The sequence below is a fragment of the Meriones unguiculatus genome, chromosome 1 (assembly GCF_030254825.1).
Source record: "Meriones unguiculatus strain TT.TT164.6M chromosome 1, Bangor_MerUng_6.1, whole genome shotgun sequence".
NCBI classification, from domain to species: Eukaryota; Metazoa; Chordata; class Mammalia; order Rodentia; family Muridae; genus Meriones; species Meriones unguiculatus.
In genome coordinates this window covers 127,496,922-127,512,810 of record NC_083349.1, presented here as the reverse complement: position 1 = coordinate 127,512,810, position 15,889 = coordinate 127,496,922, and the positions used below count along the sequence as shown (strand labels likewise).

Below are 15,889 nucleotides of genomic sequence, written 5' to 3'. Positions count from 1 at the left end.
GCTGTGGCTCTCTGCTTGTTCTTCCTGTCTCTTCCAGGGTCTCTTGAGCCCAGCTTATGACTAGTCTACCTAAGATGTGCACACTGGGGAAACAAAATACATCTTACACATGATCATGATTTTGTCGTCAAGAAATGGATGTCTCAGTCTGTTTTCAATGTTCTGTCTCCAGGTGTTTTTCAAAATAGTTTACATTTCAGACATTTGTCCAGGTAGATGGACAGTGAGAGGGGGACCCTGTCTGACTGTGTTGACATGGTGCTCTCTATAGCTGCAAAGAAACTTTGCAAGGAACTTCAGGGACGATGAGTGGGTGCCAGAGATGCCCCAGGGTCCCTGTGTCCCTGTTCTTCCTTCCTTCCTTCCTTCCTTCCTTCCTTCCTTCCTTCCTTCCTTCCTTTCTTTCTTTCTTTCTTTCTTTCTTTCTTTCTTTCTTTCTTTCTTTCTTTCTTTCTTTCTTTCTTTCTTTCTTTCTTTCGCCTTTGAAAGAAGGTGAAGGAGCCATAGGACATTTGTTAGGTTCTTATATACATACTAGAGGAGCTTGGGAATCTGAAGGAGTCGGAGACTGGCACCTTTGCAGAATCCTTCCTCCTTCTATATCCATGAAGTACTTGGATTTGGGAGTGGTTTGTAGTGAAAGGGGTTACTGTGTGTGCCTAGTGGAATAAGGAATACTTTCTAATGAAGAACAACGATTAATTTCTAGGTGTCACAGAGTAAGGTTGTTCTGGGAACAGGAATATTAATGAAGGAGGTTGCTCCAGAGCATCAAAAGTTAGGGGCAGAAGGACTACTTGTTCCCACAGGGATCATAAGGAGACAGGAGGTGGTGCTTTTGGGTTCCTGCAGGGATGCACACACATTTCTAAGCTCTCTGCACAGGTTCTTTGCACTTAATCTTACCCTGTCACCCTAATTCACCAGGGAGGTCAATACAGGCCGCCTAGCAGGGCTTTCATGTATTAGTAACCTGGTACTAGCCTATGGCAGATTTAATTTTATAGAATGATTCAAAATATCTCCCTTAGTGTGAACGTCACTGCAGAGAGCTGGACCAAGACCTAAGTGTTGGGGTGGAAGGGGCAGAGAACAGCCACTCTTTCTCCTGTTGACAAGCATTAGGATGTTTTATGTGGGTCAGGTCAGAGCAGGGCAGGGCAGGGCAGGAGGGGACATTCTGGGACACTGTGAGGACTTGTGAGTGCCCTGTGGGCCATACATTCGTTATGACCCACCTCAGGCTTGCATCAACCCTTTATGGTAGATATAAAAAAAGAGGAAAAACTCTGTAGAAAACAGCTTGTCACCATTTCAGTCTGAAACCAGTGGATGGGACTCTGGATTTCAACCACACCGAAGTCTGAGTATTTATTGCCTGCAGTCAGCCAAGACAGTTACTGGCTTTTTTTCTCAGAATAGATATTTGCTGTCAGCGTTCACTGCCCATTTCTCATAGATGGGGGAGAACCAGCTGCCTGGTGCTATGTCTGAGAGCGTTCAGTTCTTCCAAGTCCACACTCTCTCTCTTTGCTTCCTGGCATGCCTGGCCCAAGTGTGGCTGGCATGCTCTTTCCTTATTGGTGTGAAACACTCCATGAATTTAAAAGCATCTGGCTGTGCCTTGGAAGGTTCTGAGTGATATAGCATTTGTGTGCATTATAATAGCAAACAGTGCTACTAAGAGAGAAGCCACAGTCCACTGGCTTTCCTGACCAGCAGGCCACTGAGCTCCATGCCCACTCTTAATGAGTCATTTGTACATTAATCACATCCATCAGTCTGTTTAGGATTTGTTTGAGGGTATTTTAGGGTATTAAGTTTCTTAGACATGATATCTGATATTTGATCACAGAATTTCCATTGTCTTTTTTTTGGGGGGGGGTTGGTGGTAAAATATGTACTTATTTGCTATTTCAGTAGTTTTTAAGCACCAAATTCCATGGCATTACTTGCTTTCAGGCTTCTAGACAAAATCTATTCCAAAGACAGTTTCATCTCATTTTGAAAGCAGACTCCCTCTCCTCTGGCTCCTCTAGCTCCAAGGATCAGCCCTGAGCCCTTAACAGCCTCAGCCTGAAGGAACTTTTTAAATGCATTTTTAGGATGAGGCCCTCCTTAGGCCTCTGCCCAAGAGTTGTGGGAAAGTGTGTTCATTACACACACACACACACACACACACACACACACACACACACGCACGCACACACATACACATATAGCTATGCTTCCATGTGAGAGTTCTTCCTCCTCAGGACCCTGGAATAGGTAAAGTGTGCAGTCACAACAGCCCTGACAACACCCATACTCAATACTGTCAACAAAGTGGAAGGTTACTAACGTTAATGAACGAGAAAAGACCTTCTGTGTAGTAAAACTGAACTGTACACTTTGTCCTTTCACCTGTTCCAAATTGTCTCCCTAGAACAGGACTTTAGTTACACTGTGAATACCTTTGGACCCAGGGGCACTGGAAGACTCTCCAGCTTTAAAGATTACACTTATTTATGTTTTTACGTACTTATTTGTTAGTGGGTACCATCGTGCACATGGGGATGTCCAAGGACAACTTGCGTGAAGTCAGTTCTCTCCTTCTACCACGTAGACCTTGGGAATAGAACTCAGACCGTCAGGTTGGCAGAAGGCGTCTTTACCAGCTGAGCCGTCTCACTGGCCCTGTTCTCCACCTCCTAATGGCCTGATCTGTGTAGTGCCATTTATTGTAAATGATTTGTAGATGTAGATGTAGTTTAAAAATCTATCCTACCTGGTAATTTTGTAAAACCAGATGTAAAGATTTTTGGAAACAACAGTTTCCTTTCCAGAAATATAGAAGACAGTCTGATCGGCAGGCTTAATGGTGTATGCACAAACAACATAGTTAGGGCTCTGTGGAGGTAGCTTGGGTTTCCTACTCCTTTCCAGTGAGGTCTGCAGGTCAGCTCTGCAGGGAGCTGTAGAGAAACCTTCTGCTTGGAAATGCCAAATTCCACGAGACTCCAAGGGTTTCCTGACATTGGGTTGCCAATCTTTTAATTGTTTTTCAAGTTTTTCCTACCTTGGCGATTTCATATAAAAACTTCAGGGGCTGGAGGCTTGGAGTACCGGCTGTGCAAGCAAGCATGAGGACTTACGTTTAGAGCCTATCACCCACACAGATGCTGAGAATGGTAGTGTGCACTGTGTCCTCAGCGAGCGTGGTGCATGTGTGTGGGGAGGTGTGGAGGAAGGCAGATTCCTCAGGCACACTGGCCAGCCAGCCCAGCCAATGGATGAACCCCAGGTTTGGTGACATCCTGTCTTAGAAAGCAAGGTTGAGAGAGATTCAAGAAGACAGCTTACATTGATCTAATGTCCTCTGGTGTGCACATGTATAAGCGCATATGCATGCACATACATACACAAACATGCATACACCCCCCCCCCTCTGAGAGGTGCCACAGGCAGGAACTGACTTTAAATTTTAGGTGATGAGATTTTTCTCTCCCGAAGAGCAGACTTTATAACGTCTTGCTTGGGTTGTGCTATACAAGCTGTCTATCCTTCTGTCCTGTCCTCTGTCAGTCCAGCCTTCACACCTTCCATGGCTCCCTGAAGATTCTGCCTTCTTTCCTCAGCTCTCTGGATTCCTTGTGTGTCTTCTCTATGGCTCTCCAGTCATTTATTCCACTGCCAGCCAGTCACTCTAGCTGTTACTAGGGTCATTTGTGCACCTGAGCCAGGGTCTCAGTTGATCCAACACGTTCAAAGAAACCTGGGCTTCATTCATGTCCTTTCCATCTTTAGCACTCTTCCCCTCCCAGGCACACAGAGGTAACTGATCTTGAATCTGATGGAGAACTTGGAAGACAGCAGGTAACCTTTGAGCAGATAGGCAGCAGCATGGGGCTGGCTAGGGGCAGAGCGTGCTAAAGCAGGTGTTGGTCTCAGAATTCTCTTATTGTGTGTGGTGATCATCCCCAAAGACGTAATAGTTTTCTAAGTGGAAAAACCAGACTTCTGTTTTTGAAAATATTAATGAAGTCAATTGTCAACCAAAATAAAGAAGAAAATACTTGCAATGCAAATCATTTTTTTAATTGAAAAGAGCTCCTTAAGTCATGAATATAATGATTGTCCAGTGAGAAAAAGGCAAATGGAACAAGTAGGAAACTCACTGAAATGATAAATCTCTAAGTTCTAATCCACCCATTTCATTCTTAATTAAGGAAGAGTGACGAAGTGATGGGCTGTCTACCACTCAGGTTGATGATGTCTAGTGCTTAATAAAGTTAGATTAATAATTTATTATAGATTGTCCTTGCAGACAGTTGACAACATTTATGCAAATATAGATACAGAAAAGCCATAGTACTTAGCTTGATCTATAAACTGGTGCAGTTTTTTAAAGATTATATTTTAAAAGTTACATTATTTATATGTGGATATCTGTGTATGGGTTTGTGTACATGAGTACGGTGCCCATGAAGAGAGCAGAAGAGGGACACCAGGTCTTCTGGAGCTGGAATTACAGACAGTGGTGACATGGGTGCTGGGAACCAAATTCTGGTCCTCTGTAAGAGCAGCCATGGCTTCAGTCCCTTGGTCCAGCCTTTCAGAAAGGGAATTTTGCTGTTTATTAGGATTAAATCTGCATAATCTTTCCCAGCTATCAAAATGATAACTAAGAATTATCTACAAGTAAATAACAAGTAGTAGAGACAAATATGGCATTCACCCATGGGAGTTGGCTAAATTTTGATTTTGCCATAAGAATGAATGGAAGACCAGTTGACTGTGAAAACTGTAGGTTGTCTGGACATGGGGGAAGGGTGAGAGTTCTTAGAGATTACTTATGCAAAACCAAGCCAAAGTGCAACAGAATAGAAGGCTGTTCCCTTCATGTGGCAGTGAGCATATACTGGTAGAAGAACACAAGGAAGAAAGCTGTTAGTGGCTCCTGGTTGCAAAGACTCTCAGCCCATTAGGGCATAGTTTGTGGTGGTGGGAACACATAGGATATCAGGAAGCAGAGATGTGCTGTCACTAGTTCCAGGAACAAGACCATAAAATCCCCAACCCCAGGAACATCCTGGAGATAATCACAAGAATGGAAAAATATCTTGTCTCATCCTGGGGTTAAACATTCATGGCCCAGGAATGCCACATAGTCTACTGACTACCTGGACACAAGCCAACTAGGGATCGACCCTTGTAACTTTCCTGGCACCCACCAATGAGGTTTTAGATTACTAAACCCTTGCGAGAATATCCCTAGTTTCCTATAAAAAGGCCTGCATGCCTTTGTCTCATGTCACCAGTTTTGTAAAATGGTTTGACCCCTGCATGCAGGTTTTCACAAAATAAAACACTCTTACCAATTGCATATGTGAGTAGTGGTCTCTGTGTGGTGATTTTGGGCTTAACAGTATAATCTCCTAAAGACTCCATGGACTCTCCAGACAGCCCTACCAACTGGGGACCAAGTCTTCAAAACATGAGCCTTTGGGAACATTTCACACTCAAACCCAATAAACATTTAACAAGCTGTACATTAAAAGTGTTTAGAAAGGGAAAAGTATATGGTGAGGGAAAAGGGAGGAGGAATCAGGAGGACCAGGGCAAGGGGATAGCAGCCTGAAATGGGCTTGGGACTTACCATAAAAGCCCGTGGTATTTTTGATGAGGAAGAACTAAGTTACTGCCTAACTAAGGCAGTAAGAGGAGACAGGGAAGCTAAGGATTTATTTATGGCACCTTTCTTGCACATACTTGATGACCATCTATTTTTTTTTTTAATAATAGGAAAAGGAGGTGGACGGGCTTTATGAAGATATGAGCAGAAAGGTTTGTATCAACAAACTCTAGTTTTGCGTTTCCCATGTGGAAGACAGAATGCTCCATGGACCCTCACATCTATCAGATGCTTTCTAAGGAATGCAAGTTCCTTACCTGTCAGAAATCCTGGCTTGGTTCTTAGGGTTAGAAAACAAAGTCAGAGGTAAAGAAACACCCTCATAGCTTTTCAGACAACTGGACGCTCTACTGTGAAGACAGAGCCTCAGGAGGCACCTTCCCTGGGGAAGCACACTCAGGTTTCCTAGGCGGTAGTCATAATTTAATTTTTTCACTGCAGTCGTGTGCTATGTGGGGTGTGTCGCCTTCCCAGGGTGTGTGGAAGCCCCAGACAATGTCCCCACTCACCTTCAGTTCAGCAATGGCCTTGTGTCAAGTAGGATTAACTTACCATGGTTGTTATTTGAGGGATGATGATTTTTGGTTGAGCATGTATAATATTTTCCGCTTACCCTTCGGTTCGCTTGGGCTGTTCATCGCTTCATAGAGAACATGGGACATGCGTGGACATGTGAAAGGTCAGTTATGTAAACAAATCTATCATGGGTCTTACAGGAGCTCAACCTAGAGCCAAATGTGGGTTCCATATGGTGGCTATGGGAACACACCTTAAAACCTCAGGCTTCACCTTCTCCTTTCTTAAAGTTTGATTGCCAATCATAACAAAATCCAACCCCAGAGTGTTCATAATACTTGTTCAGTGCTGTTGATTTCTTTGTATTAATCGGTTTCTAGAAGAATCTCCAGATCTTGGGGTGGGTGGTGCTGGCTTTGTAGACTTTAACACACAGACAGCCACACTAGATAGCACTGGCTTTCCGTGTTAGCCCTTCTCTAGGTAACATTGTGAAGTGATTTGCCCTGCTTTCTTTGCACTTTAATCACTGCTTTCCATGTTTGCAGGCTCAAGGGTCAGTGAGACACAGATTTGAAAGTCCTGTAAAGTGTGACCTCTCTGTTTAAGATGGCCGACGTGTGATTGCTCTTAAGCCATTGTTAAGCTGCACAATGAGTGTTTGTGCACCTCTGCTTGACATCAGGCTGGTAGTCATTAACTCCTGAGTTGAAATCAGAGCATCAGCTCTGCTGCCTGTCCTCCTGCCTGGGGGAATAGTGGTCTGCCTTTCTGACACGGCTGGAAAGACAACCATGAACCCAGCCAGCAATTCCCCCTCAGTGTAAATGACATCTGGTCTAAGTATCAGGCAAGCCTTTGGAAAATTCATCACTTGTCTGGCACATGTGTTATTTGCTCTTTTAATAAAAAAAAATGCCCCAAATGATGTAATTAAAAGATTCAGCATCCAGTGGGCAGAGACAGGTGGATCTCAATGAGTTCAAGGACAGCTTGGTGTTCATACTGAGTTCCAGGACAACCAGAGAGGTACAGCGTGAGACCCTGTCTCAAAAAACATAACAAAAAACACTCTCAAAGAGTTCAGATTTCGGGCAGCTTTCAGTGTGGGTAGTTCTACTGTTTTGAGCTTTAGTTCTTCTAGCTGTAAAACTGGGATAACTCCCAAGTAATGAAGCCAGTCCTCACTTCCTAATGGTGGCAGATCATGAATAACTGATACATGCCACAGGACCACTAGGAGGAAAAACAGACAAGGAAAGCGAGGGGTCAAATGTCCAGCACCAGATCCCTCGTAGAAGCTCTTCATGCTTCTGCGTGTCCTTCAAGGTTGGCTTCCATTTTCTTTTACTTTTTTTTTTAATGCAGTATTTAAAAAAAAATTATTCCAAATGTTTATTTTACCAAATGTGGGCTGAACCTGGAGGTACATGCCTCTATTACTAGCACTTGGGAGGCTGAGGCAGGGAGGATTCATGCCAGAATGGGGTTGCATAGTGAAGATGCTGCCTCAACAGCAAACAACAACAGCAACAAAAAACCCCAACCAACCAACCAACCAACCAAACAAACAAACAAACAAAAGATTCCTCCCAGCCCCAACAAAAAAAAAAAAAAAAAAATTGAGAAACCGAAGAAGACATCAGTCCCTAATTGTGTGAATTAATATTGAGGTTTTTCACTGTTTAGAATTGCATTCCAGATTTATTTTGGAATGTTCTTACTAGTTTGAGGTGGGTTTAGGCTTGCTATGAGGCTCAATTCATATCAGAAGTGTCAGCAGCACTGACAAGACTCACAGCAGATGCTGTGCCTGCGGAGCTCTCCCAGGGCTCCATCCGAGTGTTGTTCCACGGTGTCATCTGTTCTGCCATTTAAGATGAAGATTGAAAGGGGTCCGTTTCAGTTTTTGTACTGAATACTGTTGTAGTTACAATTAAAACCAAGAGAGAAACCTATAAAGTTGAAAAGAAAAAAGATTTGAAAACAGAAGATGAAGTTCCTTATCACAAGTCTAGATGCTAGATCATGCTACTTCCATCTTTTCCTGTGTTTGTCCCATAAGAACTTTCTAGACCATACTGTCAAACACTGGAGGGTTTTGTTTTTATCATATAATATGACTACTGGGTTCTTTCTGCTGAGTATCCATGGTTGCCATAGTGACGAGTTCAGGTATAAAGAACAGAGGATACTGAAAGATAATTGTGCATGTTCTTTTTTTTTTATGATTGAGAAGTGCATGTTCTCAAGAGTCTTTAAGATCAGCTATAAATGATTATGATTAAAATAAGATTTTGTAGTTGAAAGAATACCCAGCATGAGATTTTTAGCGCCTACAGTAACTTCTTCTAGAGACACATTTTTATAAGTTTGATGGCCATGCTAAGCCTCTTCAAACACATATACTTAGGCTAATGCCAAAGCTATTTAAACATCATGTTCAGGGTAGTGTCAGTTTTCGGGAATAGCAAGTTTTTTTTTTTTTTTTTTTTTTTTTTTTTCCCTTTAAGCATCTGTATTTTTGTGTATCCAGAAAAAAGTGTGGAAAATCACCAAGCAATATGTGGGTATATGGCTCTTATCAAATACGTCCTTTAGTACACTTAAATATGCCCTTGTAAACTTAAAACATGACCACGCAATTGCTGCTTGTGTTTGAAAACTCGATGTAAAAAAATGAAATGTTGAGGATGTAGGGTAAGCGGAGGATCTTCTCTGGTCTGGTTTGGCAGTGGTGTGTTGAGTGGTGGGGTTACTCATCAGGGTTTGAAGAAACTGTTCCTCAGAGACACGGGTTGCCTCTTCTCTGCAGTAAGCGGCTAGCGTGGTTTGGCAAGTTCATAACCTAATCTTCCAGCCTGAGAAAGATCTACTGGGCTATTGAAGTCGAGAAACAGTGCCAGGAGAGCGGTGGGACAGGCGTGTCACCGGGGCACTGCAGGCTCTGCCATGTGGCTGTGTGCAGATTCTCATGGAAAGTCACCTGTCCTTTTACATCCAGATTTCCCAAATTCTTTGAAGGGAGTTCTGTTTCCCACACTTATCCTGAAGAAATGCCTTGCTTTGTCAGTTCTCACATTCACCTGAATTAAGTTTACTTCTCTAGACTGATGTTCAAGCATTTTCTCATCCTTTGTCTTTGTCCCAAGCACAATGTCTTTGGGGAAATGTGTGGTCTCAACACTCTGAATCTGATTCCCACCATTTCAATCTTAGCACTATTGCACTCTCGACATTGCCATAATGTTGTTTTTTTTTTTTTTTTTTTTTGTATGTGTGAGTTTCAACAGCTTTTTGTTTGTTTGTTTTGGTTTTTGTTTTTTCAAGACAGGGTTTCTCTGTGTAGCCTTGGCTGTCCTGGACTCTCTTTGTTGTCCAGGCTGGCCTCAAACTCACAGAGATGTGCCTGCCTCTGCCTCCCGAGTGCTGGGAGTTTCAACAGCTTTGTTGAATGCTTTGATAATAAAAACAGGAGAATCTAGGGCTTAGGACTCAGAGTCAGAGGGCTTTAGTTTCTTTGGTAGCTTCCCATCTGTTGGCACCTGGGAATCTTCAGAGGTACGACTTGACTCTAAGTCTTTGTTGCAGTGACAAAAACAAATTAAAATAAAAGCTGTGGTAAAGGGGCTGGAGGGAATGGCTCAGCAGCTGAGTGCTTGCTGCTGCAGAGACCTGAGCTCACCTCTTCTTACCTCTTTAGTCACCATGCATAGATACACACACACACATACACACACACACACACACACACACACACATACACACACACACACACAACCAGTTGGATATAGTGAGTGATTTAGATACAGTCCTCATGGTTTATACCCATCAACATGAATCATATTTAAACGATATAATGTATTTTAATCAATAAGAACATTTGGCAAGTTCCTTCCTCTGCAGCTACTGTTGCAAATATCACTTAGTCATCTTACTGGAGCAAAGAAAATGTGTGTACAAGTCCCCAGCAGTTGTACGCTTTGCCTGTCAGTCAGCTGAGAACTCTCATTTAATTGACACTGCCAGCAGTGCCAGTAAGGCCAGTGTCCTTTTCTGATGCAGCATTGTTTCTGACTCAGGGTTTTTGTGGTAAAATGAACATGGCATGGAGTCTCTAATTGATTTTAAAATTCATTACCTTCACACCGTCCTTTCTGTTTTTCCCTTGTCATTATCTTGATGCCACTCTGTCACTACAGCTAGCTGTTTTATCGCTTCCTTAAGAGACAGGGTCAGTATTGATGGATGCTGTCTAGAAAGCTAAGTGTAAGTCATCAATAATGCTAAGTGGGATGATGATGAATTAAATATTAAGTGGTGAGACTTTTAGAGAAACATGTGTTCTAGAAAAAAAATGTAGATTCCTCTGTACTGAGGAGATCTACTCGGACGTTAAAGTTAGAGGGTAGGCTTTTCATCTTCACCTGAAGAGAATGCTTCATCACCCGTACTCCCACCACTGTCTCGATCATGTGTTATGCTGTGCTCAGTAGCAAAGCTGAGGGGTGAGGCTGATGTCTTAGAATCATCTGTCCCGTGGTGAGCTCTATGGAAATTTTTTAGAAATCCCAATGAGGTAGGTCCAAGAGAAAATGGATGCAGCGTGTCTGGTCTGGAGCAGAGAAGCAGCTGGTGGAAGACCTCTGGCTGTACCTCAGTTCTCACCACCTCAGTTGTCACCTTGAAGCTCTGTGCTTTGTGCCTGGTTTCTAGCTGAGGACTTAAATTCTCATCCTGTCTTCTAATACTCAGTGGAACCAGGTTTCCCTCCCACCCAAACCCCATCCTAGCACCAGGGGAGCCCGAGGGGGTTAGTGTACTTATAGCCTTGTAGATATTTGTATCCCATGGCTGGACCAGTGGCTCTCTCCCCAGCTCTGGCCAAGGGCTCATCCTTTGCTATTCTTAGAGCCATCTTTCTCTCCAAGCCATTACCTCTTGGCTGAGGGCTGGTGGAGACAATGCTTTTAGGGCAGGCTGCTCCTGGCTCATTCCCCATTTGTTTGCTGACCCTGACATTGGAAAAGTAAAGGAGATAAGACTGAGCCCAGTGCTCAGGTAGACACCCACTCATCAATTGCCTTTGCATTTTTTTTTCTCATCATCAGAATGATTGGTTACAGAAAGTTGATTCTAAGTTGATGAATAGAATTCTTATTCACTCCAGGCTATCTACTGGGACATAGAACAGGGTTGGGATCTTGAGGTGAGCAAACTTTCAAAGTGTAGCCTTAGTACCTCTCAGAGAATGTGAGCAGGTTGAAGTATCATGTAGAATCTCATAACTGGCTTGGTTTGCTTGAGTAGCAGGAGTGGGAGACAGAAGATGGAAGTGGTCCCCTCTGCATCTACTCATCTGTAGCATCACACTGTCTTCCTGTCTGGATGTATGCTCATTGTATCATACTTCTGACTCAGAGTGACAGGTTCTTATTAGAATGTAGCCACTCAGCACAACCAGTGCACCGTATGCCAGGAAACAGTAACTTGTACTTACTTTGCTTTCTACTGACTTAGACACTTTCTCTAACTAAAATGTATGAATCCACTTACATTAGAAGAATATACTTGGTCCACTTATGATGTTCTTGTAATGCATGGAATGGGCTGTGGTTTAGGTTTGTGTGGCTTAGGTGAGGTCATAAATACAGTTTTTGGACACAGAGGTAACACTTCCCTCATTCATTCTGGGGAAGGCTTAATGAGAGGTTTTGATTGACTGTCTGCATTACCCCATGGGGAACTACCTTTACGGACATTTATAATTTAGCTATCCTAAATTGACAGCCAGTTTTGAAGGAAAATACCTTTTTCTCATGAGTAGTTTAGAGGAAGGAGAAGAGGAAAGATGCTGGAAGGCCAAGGGCCCTTTGAGTGACAAACAAGGTTGTGCAGGAGCCTCTTTTTCTCCTTTCTACAAGGTTTTTCTTTTCTTTTCTTTTTTTAACTTAAATTTATTTTTATAATTTATTCACTGTACATCCTGATTATAGCTGCCTCCCTCATCTCCTCCCAGTCCTATCCTCCCTCCCTCTTTCCCCCATTCCCCTCCCTTATTTCTCAGAAAGGGGATGTCCTCCTTCCCTATCATCTGACCCCAGCCTATCAAATCTCATTACTTTCTAGGGATTCCCAGGCCTTCAGGGCTGAGGATACATAATTGGTTCTTCATATTCTGAGATTCACCTTCTTAGACTAAACAGCTACAGGTTTCTTTAGCTCTCAGGCCTATCGCCACTGTGGGACTAAGGGACCTTTTTTATATAAGCCAATCTAACAAATTCTCTCTTATAATTAAAACCAAATCAGAACAACCAACCAAGGAACCAATATACCAAACTAACCAACCAATAAACCAACCAGCAAAACTCTTGAGCCAGAATCCCCAATGGAAATATCTCTTCGCTAATTAAAACACTCCAATGCCACACCTCTTAGTAAAATTCTCGTACAATTGGAATATCTTAAGACAATTCCAACTTTCTAGTGTATGCTACGGGCTCATCTGGGGGAACCAGATCCTATGCCAGGTTCAGATACACAAGGAAATAGTCATCTGTGGGTTTGGTCACTTGACTTGCCTGTCATGGAGCTTCTGAGAATCAAAGGACATGCCACACAGGTGGGGACATGCCGTGGGGAGGCTGGCCAGCCTGTGTGAGAGGGGTTTAGAGGAAAAGGAGAAAATTCTGAGACAGTGCCTTGCATTAGCTTAGAATCTGTGAAGTAGTTAGATTGAACTATTGGTTTAGGCATCATAGAGCCCTGGGAAATTGCCTTTTTCTTCCCTTCCAGCATTGGGATTACAAGTGTGCACCATGCTTGGCTTTTTCTGTGGTTGTGGGTGTGGAACTCAGGCCCTTACACTTACGCAGCAAGTAATTTACTGAGCTACTGTCCTTGCCTCCATGTTAAACACTTTCAAGCAGCTCTCCTCAGACATTACCATCAGGACCCCTTGTCCTTATAAACACCACTGAGGATTCGCACAGCGTGGGTGAGTTGTGTCTTTCAGTAGCTACCATATTAGGAATTAAAACTGAGAAGTCCAGCTATTCAGAAGGCTGAGGCAGGAGGATCAGGAAACGAAAATCTTACCTTAAAATAAAAATTTTAAGAATGCTATGCAATTTTGTATTAAAACACTTGCCTGGCCTCTGAGCAGCCGTGGGTTCAAACCTCAGCAGCAAAACCCCCAACCCAATGCAAAACATTACATCACAATGCACCACAGTGCAGCAGAGCGCAGTGCAGCACAGAAACAGCAATCCAGAACCTGAGGACTTTAACGTAATATAGCTACTGATTCATATCCAATTAACTACCATCCATTTACTACAGTTGTCATAGTTTTAATGAAAAACAGTTCTGTTCCCTCCAAAGAAGGATCAGTAAGAGCATGGATACTGTCTTCCATTTTTGACAAGTGTCTTTGGTTCACGGAAGGCAGCAGTTTCTCATGTCCATCTATGTCAGTCAACTAAAATAGCCTACCAGCATCCAGCCTCATATAGGTCTGTCCTTGGGAGACAGCGAAGTGCTTAAATAACCTTTTAGGTAGCACAGACTTGATACACAGCGGTCTTTTCAAGGTTAGCTGCAGTGTGAACCGGAGGCCACACCCGTAAACTTTCTATCACTGAAATCCATTATTAAATGTTATGGTTTGAGTGGATTATTACTTATGTAGGATTCTGTACCACAGTGTATTGGTCATTCGGAAAACACTGGTTCAGTGAGTCGTGCAGATGCTAACACATTAATTATGCAATATTGAAAAGTCACGCACATTAGTATTTCTGCCAATATCTGGAGAAAAGACTTTTAGCTTTGAGAGAGATGTCAAACACGCACGAATGTTAGAAAACTTCCTTTCTGTTTTGAACACTCAAATTTCATTATTGCGTGCAAACACTGTCAGTTGTTTTCATTGACAGTGCAGTCTCAATTTGTTAGAGAGAATGCCTGCCAAGTACTCCAGTGGATAGGCAGAGCTTTCTATTCATGCTTTTCAGTTAGCACACCATCCCACGAGCTACGTGGTTGCCTTGTTTGCTTTTCCCTGGGTTGACACTAGTGGACACATAGCAGAACTGCTTGGCATGGGTTTTTCCTTTCCTTACATAGAGCGCTAAGAGCAAGGGAAGGATTGGAGGCCACTATGTAATGAAAATAACAGTTTCATTTCCCAAGTGGCTTGTGCACAGCAGTAAGGACCCTGTGGGAACTGTGTGCAGTTTGGAGCCTTGGCTTGGTCTGTTCTGATGCTAACGGGTCTCTCCCTGCGTTCCACTGTCAGCTCAAGGAAGCACCGTCAGCTGAACAGGGCCTGACCTGCTCGATGCCCTATGTGGTTCTGTGAACTCCTAGGGAGCCGTGGGCCACTCTAAGTAATGACATTTGTGGTGATGGTAGGAGTAAGAGGTTGTTGGGCTTCTGTGTATGGATGAACAGGTCCTGATGAAGGTTTTGCAGGGCTGCACTGGAGCACAGGGCTCTTGGAGTGCTCCTTAGCCTAGGCTCTCTCACTTCCACCATACTGGCGATAAGACCTCGTGGGAGAGGCGAAGGATTCCTTGCACTGAGTACCTAGGAAACACTCACTGAGCACTGTTATTTACTATTCAACAGAAAGTCTTGGAGTTTTCAGGTCAGAGATCATTTCCAGGAGTCTAAAACCTCACTTGGAAATGGCAGTGATTCAATTACACTTGGAACAAAAGGATCATGTGCTCCAGAGAGTAGCTTCCACATAGTGCTAGTCTTAGGTGGCTCATGGTCCAGCTGGCTCCTTGTTGAAGTCTTGTTGACTTCTACTCTGGCTTCTGTGTGAGGCTCGAGGTGTCTCAGCCCACAGTTCCTCTTGATGGTGGGTGGCTCTTTCCTTCCAGTGTGTGCACACTGGCCCATCTGCCAGGCACATTTTCATGCCCTAGAAACACCTTTCTCCTTTAGAGCCTTCCTTGTCACCAGCTGCATGGTCTTGAAGGCCACCGTGTACCTTCCTAGAAGTGGCAGCATGAGCTACTGAATTCTAGCACAGCTTCGCCTGTCTCAGCCCCTCACCCTTGCAAGTAAAAGAATTCCAGAGGGACACCCCTTATGCTTGTCCCAGAAACTGCTTTTGCCTCTTTTGGGTAACACGCTAGGCTTGACCTTTCTCCCTGATCCAAGTGAGCTGCATTCTGTCTACCCTTTCACCTTAATCTGACTCTACTGCATCTACTGTTTCTCTGTGTAGCCTTGGCTATCCTGGACTCACTTTGTAGATGAGGCTGGCCTCGAACTCAGAGATCCACCTGCCTCTGCCTCCCTGAGTGCTGGGATTACAGGTATGTACCAGTGCACCTGGCTAACACTCTTCATTTTTAAATGTAAGCAGTATAGACATGGTATATCTGCCATGGACAGAGGTATGGCTCTGTCTCTGATACTCCAGAGTAGTTTGTCTCAAAATGACTATATCCAGGGAGCATTTCTGAGACTAGCTCATCATCAGATTCCCTGGGAATGTTTTGTGGACACTGACCAGCAAACTCTCATTCATAGCCCGTGCCATTCTACAGCCTTTCATGAGGGAAAGGCACCTTCTGTTGAACTGAGTGACATTTCCTTCCCATGTCTGTTTCAACAAGGCCTGTGTATTATTTCAAGCTTAGTGCTCACTAGAGTGGTGACTCTGGAAACATTGCAAGA

General features: G+C 43.5%; 1 protein-coding gene across 1 annotated transcript in view; it reads left to right on the top strand.

Annotated features, from left to right (window-relative positions):
• The window catches only part of Dcdc2c (doublecortin domain containing 2C), a 118,066-nt gene that overhangs the window by 43,990 nt on the left and 58,187 nt on the right, over positions 1-15,889 (top strand). The window lies entirely within an intron of this gene.